Source organism: Trachypithecus francoisi, unplaced genomic scaffold (genome assembly GCF_009764315.1).
Source record: "Trachypithecus francoisi isolate TF-2019V2 unplaced genomic scaffold, Tfra_2.0 Lachesis_group2, whole genome shotgun sequence".
Classification (NCBI taxonomy): Eukaryota; Metazoa; Chordata; class Mammalia; order Primates; family Cercopithecidae; genus Trachypithecus; species Trachypithecus francoisi.
In genome coordinates this window covers 102,815,725-102,823,307 of record NW_022681465.1, presented here as the reverse complement: position 1 = coordinate 102,823,307, position 7,583 = coordinate 102,815,725, and the positions used below count along the sequence as shown (strand labels likewise).

At 39.1% G+C, this 7,583-nt stretch overlaps 1 long non-coding RNA gene across 1 annotated transcript; it reads left to right on the top strand.

The window, feature by feature from the left end:
- Window positions 1-292: 292 nt before the first annotated feature.
- LOC117064515 lies at window positions 293-1,911 on the top strand. Its single transcript, XR_004429507.1, has 3 exons — window positions 293-502; window positions 821-928; window positions 1,894-1,911. It is a non-coding gene; the product is annotated as an uncharacterized LOC117064515 (long non-coding RNA).
- Window positions 1,912-7,583: the final 5,672 nt, after the last annotated feature.

The following is a 7,583-nucleotide window of genomic DNA, read 5'->3' as shown; positions in this document are numbered from 1 at the left end:
CAGTGGCCTGATTAGAAATCTTTCCATCCAAGCTTAATGAGAGGGTTGGGAGTTTCAGCTCCTGACACCCAGTGGGTGGTTTCACAAGTTTTAGAGGGTGACTGTTCAGGTGATTGGCAGCGCAGGCAAAGAGGGAAAAGTCTTTTCTGTGAATGTCACAGGCAGGGTTGCAACGCGGTGTGAGCATGGAGCAGCCTGGCACAAAGCAGCGTTGAGAGTCCCCTGGCTGACTGCCAGGATGATGTCAGATCCTGGATACTGCCCCATTCAGTCAAAGCCATGCAGCCTGAAATGGCGCATGTCCCCGCGGGTCAGCTGGCCTGGAGAAAACAACACGCCCTCAACGTGACAGTCCCCACATTCTGCAGACTTAAAAGGGAAATCCTTTGGATTCTGCCTGGACTCCTGGGGCTTGGCCCTGGCCTTGCCCTGGGGCTACAAAGAGGAAGAAAATATGGGAAGGACTGTGTGTAGCTGCGATGGATTCTTCAGCTGATCAGAGGTGGTTTCCTGACTGCGAGGAGTTGGTACCCTGAGCTTCTTGTTCCTTGGATCCCTCCTTTCCTCTGCTGCTGATGCCCCTGACACCTCGCCCCCTCCCTATTGCTTCTCCTCACCCCACCTCACTCCCACGGATGTCTGCTTTTTTATTGTGAATTTCAGCTGCCTGCTTGTTTCACCTCTGGTTACTCAAAGGTTTGCCCCAGTGTTGCTCTCCCTTTAAAAGACTCCATTCTTAGGCCTCCCTGCTCCATTCTCTTATGCCCTTCCCTGGCTTTCTCAGATTTTCATTTTCATTTCCCTTTCCATTTCTATAAAGGCAGGATGCAGAGGAAGGCCAGCAGAGGGCAAAGAGCCCGAGAGTCGGGATCAGGAGACAGGAACGTGTTGGCGTGTGGCTCTGGACAAACCAAAGAGACTGTATCTGGTAATCCGTGTTCCCCACTGTTGGTGAGGCTGGGTCACCCAGGCCAGAACTCCAGTGCTGTGGGGTGTGCCAGTGTTGGTGCTGTGGTGGAAGCAAGGAATGGGACTCTGCCCTGGCTTGCGCCCACCTACCGGGTAACAAAATCTTTACCCCTCCCTCCCTCCTTCTCTCTCTCTCTCTCTATCACTTACACACACACACACACACACACACACACAGACACACACACACACTCTTACCTGGAGGCTGCATCAGAATGTTTCTTAGGCTTGACTCACTTTAGCAGCTCCTTGCTGTCAGGTGTAACTCCACACCCCATTTTATTTTTCAAAATTTTGTGAAATGAAGACATTAATTCAAGGCTGATTTTCTTTTGCCACAGAAGTCCACATAATTGTCGGATCCTCATACTGGTGAAGGTGGTCTGCTGTCCTTATCTCAAGGCAGACAAAGGGAATGGCAGTTAGATCCCGAGAGACACGATAAGGCAAAGCGAATCAGAGATGTAGAGATGTAGAGAGCAGAGCCTGGCGGAATTAGAAATAGAATTGCACTAGGGAAGAGCACTGGGTTACGTTTGGGTTTCTGCAGAATCCACTTGACCGGCTTCCTTCTTGGTCCCTTGTGGCTAAGAACCACTAAGTTCTGTGCTCAAAGGGACAGTATTTTTCTGATTAGCCAAACCCTGGTTCTGCTTATATTTGCACCCAGATCCTTATATGATGTGATTAGTTCTCAGTTACCCTCCAGCATCAATTAATTAGGATAAGTATTTCTCACTTTCAGAACTATTTACACAGAGATGGGATTTTGTTTCAAAGTAGAAGGGCAAATGTAAATTGGAATATCTGTGTGAATACTCAAAATCCAAGTCAAAGAGAGTTCACGTTTACTGTGGACTCAGGACTGCAATATGACCTAAGGATTAAACGTTCTGTCAGAATATACAGTATGTTGCTTTCTAGGAAGAAGAAGGAGAAAAAAGAAGAAGAAGAAGAAGAAGAAGAAGAAGAAGAAGAAGGAGGAGGAGGAGGAGGAGGAGGAGGAGGAGGAGGAGGAGGAGGAGGAGGAAAGAAGGAAGGAAGAAGGAAGGAAGAAGGAAGAAAGAGGAAGAAGAAGGAGAAGAAGAAGAAGGAGGAGGAGGAGGAGGAGAAAAAACATATATTTTAATGGCTGCTATGTGCTAGGCACTGTATGTATATTAATGTATTTGATACTGATCATAACTCTCTAAAGAGATATTTAATTCCCTTTTCACAAATGAGGCAACTTGAAGAGGATACAGAGCACCCACAGAGCCAAAGCCAGAGTTGTAACCTACCTGCGGAAGCTACTAATTCCATGTGACCTCATCAAACCATAACTCTACCATCTTCTTTCACCACATTTAATTTCATTTTGTTCTTGGTACTATGCTGGTGCTATGGCTATTATAAAAGAATAAGATGATCCCTCCCTTTGAAAGCTTACTCATTTTAGAGAAATTAGAACCACAGACACAAAAGCATTAGAGCACATTTGGTATATAACTGAGATGGAGGAGGATCTTGAGTTAATGAGTGAATCTGATTTAACTAAGTACAAATAGATGGATGTCAGATGAGGTCCAATTAGGGAATCCACCCTAGAACACATGGAAAGGTTTCATGCAGGGGGTGGCACTAGATCGTGAAAGATAACGTTGGCAAAGTGAGCAAGGAAAGATTGGCTGGCTATCTCGGGGCAAGAAATTCAATCCTCTGCAGTGGTTAACCCCAATACATTCATTTCCATGGTAGTTGGTAATAAAGAGATTTAAATTATACCTGAATTTAATAAACTATTGATAATAAACTATTGTTGTAAGTTATCCTTTATTTTTCTGTTCCTTATATTCTTTTTCTATGTCCTTTTAAAATTCTGCCTTTCATATGGAGGGTTTTTCTTTTTTTCTGCTTATACAAAACTAAGCAAAGGGGCTGTTCATAGATAAAGCTTCTCTTCTTTTTGGAATTGCCTATTTAATCCCTGGAAGCCTCAACTGCATTCCCCTATACCTGTGTTGTTTGAAATTTGTGCCAATAATTGACAGGAGTGTAAATAGCCTGGCTTTTTCACCTCTCAGGGAGGATGACTCTGTAGCAGGTGTTCTGGATCCCAGAACTTCCTCAATGGAAATTCATTTCAGTTGCCACAGTCATAGCTGGGTTGATCATCCACTTCTAATCATCTTCCCTGTCTCACTTTCTTATCCCACTTGCCCACTTCTTACCCCCCAAATAAACTACTAGCATTCTAATCCTTGCCTCTGATTCTGCTTCTAGGAGAGCCCAAACTGAGACAAACATATAAATAGATCTATAGTCAGAGAATGAAAAACAAAGGGAAATTGTATATATGTATGAATAAATTATATTTTCCATATGTGACATCGGTTGCAATATTTGTACTGAATATGGGCTATATTGGTACAATAAATTCAAAATTTCAAATGATTAAAAATAATTTTCCTAGTTGATTTTTAAAAATGCTTTGTTATTTTCATTTGCTTATGAAAATAGCTAGTGACTTAAGAATTTTTCAGGATTTCAAATAAAATAATGAAGCCACTAATTAAAAGACTCTTCCTCAACTGCCTACCTTGTTCCTACAAGCTATTCTATGTTAGAGAAGTTTTACTTTGCCCATTGATGTTAAGCACCAGCTTAAAATGCATGTCTGCTGTAGTTTTTCTTCATATTATTCCTGGTTTTAGAAAAATTATTGTTTTCATTTAGTCTCTTTTCTCCAAGGTGCTTGACCAGATAGGAAAGATGGATGTAAACAATAATATAAGCTGAATAATTTTCAAATCTATCTGCTTAATTACAAGTATTTGCCCACAGAACTCCAAACAAGGTTTGCTGTGGATAATGCATTTTATGTTTTTGAAAAGAAGTTGCATCTTTATCTGCTAAAGATATGGCCACTTTCATAGCAAGCCTGTATGTCCAGATTTCCAGGAAGGCTTGGGATGAGAACACTGGAGACCAGGAAGACACCGGTCTCAGCTCACATCTCATATTCCAACACGTGTATAAGATTCTCATCTGACCATCTAAATTTCTTCTGCTGGCATATTTCAGTTTTAAGTAATTTAATTTCTTTATGGACCATGCCAAAGGCTTATTTTCTTCATATTAGTTTTTATCTGTCTTGTCTCTCTAGTTTCTGAAACTTCATCTAGCTCTCTTCCTCTGTTATTTCCTTCAGACTTTGCTAAAAACAGTTTGTACCCAAGAGGATTTCATTATCCCCAGAATACACTTCCCAAGGGAATCTTCTAGTCTATGATCACCTGTAAATTACACTCCAATTGTTTCGTGTGTAATCTAGTTTTTCCTTCAGCTAGGCTGTAAGCCCTTGAAGGCAGGAATTGAAGCGTCTTTCTGTATTTACCATAAAACAGCACTGACCACGTAGTGAGAATCAATACAGACTGACTCGTTGGTTCACTCGTGCACTCTAGGACAATAAATACAAAATCTGCAGGTCCTTTAAATGTAATTGAGAATTCAAACTAGGAAAGTGCACATAGAATGGCACCTCCACCAAGGCTATCTTGCTTATCCAAACAATTTCGCAGCTGTTTACAGCTGAATAGCTTACAAAGCACTTTTAAATGTTATGTTTATTTCATCCTCACAGTAGACATTTGAGGTAGAAAAGGCAAGGATTAGATCTCCATTTCACAGTTGAGAAACCAAGGGTAAGGGATTTGCACATGGTTATGAGGCTGGTATATTATGGAACTGGGACGAGGGCCCAAGCATTTTCAAATCAATTTATTCCATAAAGATCTTACTACCTATAGTGCTGTGTATTAAACTGGAACTAGGCTCAAAGGAAATTTACCATATATTCCTGAGCATTGTATTTGCCCAATTTTATGACCAGCCTTAAAGATGCCCCATAAAGTGCTTTCAGTTAATGCTTACGAGCTTAGGTACTGTGTCAGCCTGCCTGAGCTTCGCCACTTAATCTCTGTAAGCTTCAGTTTGCTCAGCTCTAAAATAGAGATGATAAGTATGCTTACCTCCTAGGCTCTTTGTTAAGATTGGGCCAGACTATATAGCAAGGATTTAGCATAGTGCCTCCACAAATATTAGCAATTATCCCATTATTCCTTTGTAATCTTTGGACCTTTTTATCTCTGCCTTGGAAATCATAGCCATTGTTTTGAAACTTCATTGGCTTAACTCTTATATTTTTAAGCTTACTTTTATTCTAGTCTACATGTAATAAAATGTACCCACCAGCAATGTGTCAGAGTTTTAGTTGCTCTGTATTCTTACCAATACATAGTATTTGCAGTCTTCTTCATTTTCACCATTTTAGTGGGCATATTGTTGTATCTCATTGTGATTTTAATTTGCATTTCTCTGACAATCAGTGATACTGAGCACCTTTGCATGTGCTTATTTGCCATTCGTAAGTCTATTTTTGTGAAGTGGCTGCTCAAATCTTCCAATTTTTAATTGATTACCTGACTTCTTATTGAGTTCTAAAAGTTCCTTATATATTCTGATTCTTCATCAAATATATGTATTGTACTAGTCAGGGTTCTCTGGAGGGACAGAACTAATGGAATATATATATATATATAAAGGGGAGTTTGTTAAGTATTAACTGACACGATCACAAGGTCCCACAACAGGCTGTCTGCAGGCTGAGGAGCAAGGAGAACCAGTCCTAGTTCCAAAACTGAAGAACTCTGGAGTCTGATGTTCGTTGGAGAAGGATTTAGGCTGGGAAGCTAGGCCGTTCTCTGCTTTCACATTTCTCTGCCTGCTTTATATCCTAGCAGCTGATTAGATTGTGCCCACCCAGATTAAGGGTGGATCTTCCTTTCTCAGCCCACTGACTCAAATGTTAATCTTTTGGCAACACCCTCGCAGACACACTCAGGATCAATACTTGGTATCCTTCAATCCAATCAAGTTGACACTCAGTATTAACCATCACAAGTATTATAAATATTTTCTCTCAGTCTATGATTTCTCTTTTTATTTTCTTAGTGGTATTTTTCAAGGAACATAAAACTTTAATTTTGAAAAAGTCTAATTTATCAAAGTTTTTTTTTTTTTTTACAACTTGTTTTTGTTTTTGTTTTGCATTCTAAGAAATCTTCGCCAACTCCAAGGTTGCAAGTACTTACTCTTGTGTTTTATCCTAGTTTTATATGTTAACTTCTTACATTTAAATGTGTGATCCATTTTGAGTTAATTTTTGTGTATCATGTGACATAAGGGTTGAGGTCTATTTTTTTGCCTAGTAATATCCAATTATTTTAACACCATTTGTTGGAAAGATTATCCTTTTCTCATTGAATTGCCATGGCATCTTTTAAAAAAAGTCTATTTACCATTGATGTGTGGGCCTATTTCTGATCTCTCCGTTAATCTAAATGCCTGTTGTTCTGCTGATACCAGACTCTTCGGTTTCTTTAGCTTTATAGTAAGTCTTGAAATAAGGCAGTGTAAACTCTTCAACTGTGTTCTTCTTTTTCAAAATTGTTTTGGTTCATCTAGGTACTTTGCATTCCTATATAGATATATAATTAGCTCATGAATTTCTTACTACACATACATACAAAAACTTACTTGGAGTTTGATTGGAATTGCATTGAATCTATACATCAATTTGGGGAGAATTCAAGTCGTAACAATATTGAATCTTCTAATTTGGGTATGGCATAACATTCCATTTATTTAGGTTTTTTAAATTTTTTCTCAGCAGTATTTTCTAGACTTCAGTATACAGGCATTGTACATATTTTGTTAAATTTATCTCAGTGTTCCATGTTTTTAGAAGCTATTATAGTATTCCATGTTTTAGAAGCTATTGCACACTGAATGTTAAAACTTTATTATCAAATTATTCATTGTAGTATATGTAAACACAAATGATTTTGGACTTGAACCATGTAAACGTGTTAAATTTACTTCTTAATTTGTAAATTTCTTAGGATTTTCTATGTACAGAACTAAGTTTTCTGCAAATGCATTTTTATATATGTATTAGTCTGTTTTTTATTGTTGAATATTATTTACTTTTATGAATATACCCCAATTTTTAAACCATTCACTTGTCAATTGACATCTGGGTGATTTTCAGTTTTGAGGCATTACAAATAAAGTTCCTATGAACATTTTTAACAATTTTTTGTGCGGACATGTGTTTTAATTTGTCTTTGGTAAATATCAAGGAATAGAATGGCTGGATCAGAGTACAGGTGTACATTTACCTTTGTAAGAAAACGCCAAAATATTTACTCAAGTGGTCATGCTATTTTACATTACCATTAGCAGAAAACTCAGTGCATTTCTTCACACTGCAAGTGAGAAATAAGGAAGAAATACTGTAAGTAGCCTCAGCTCTCATTTTGATGCTTGCTGTAGTAGTCATTTTCTTCCTTTTAACCACCTTCTGGATGACCATCTATGCTCTAGCCACCTGCTGCCTCTCAGAGGCTTAAGCACACAAAACAGTTCCTGCCTTATGGCCTCCATGCACGTTTCTTTCTCGGCCCAGGACACTCTTCCTGTGGCTCCTGACAGGCCACCTCTTTCTTGTTGATCAGCTCTCAGGTTGTGTATCACTTCCTGCGAGGCCTTTTTTAACCACTCTGTCTAGG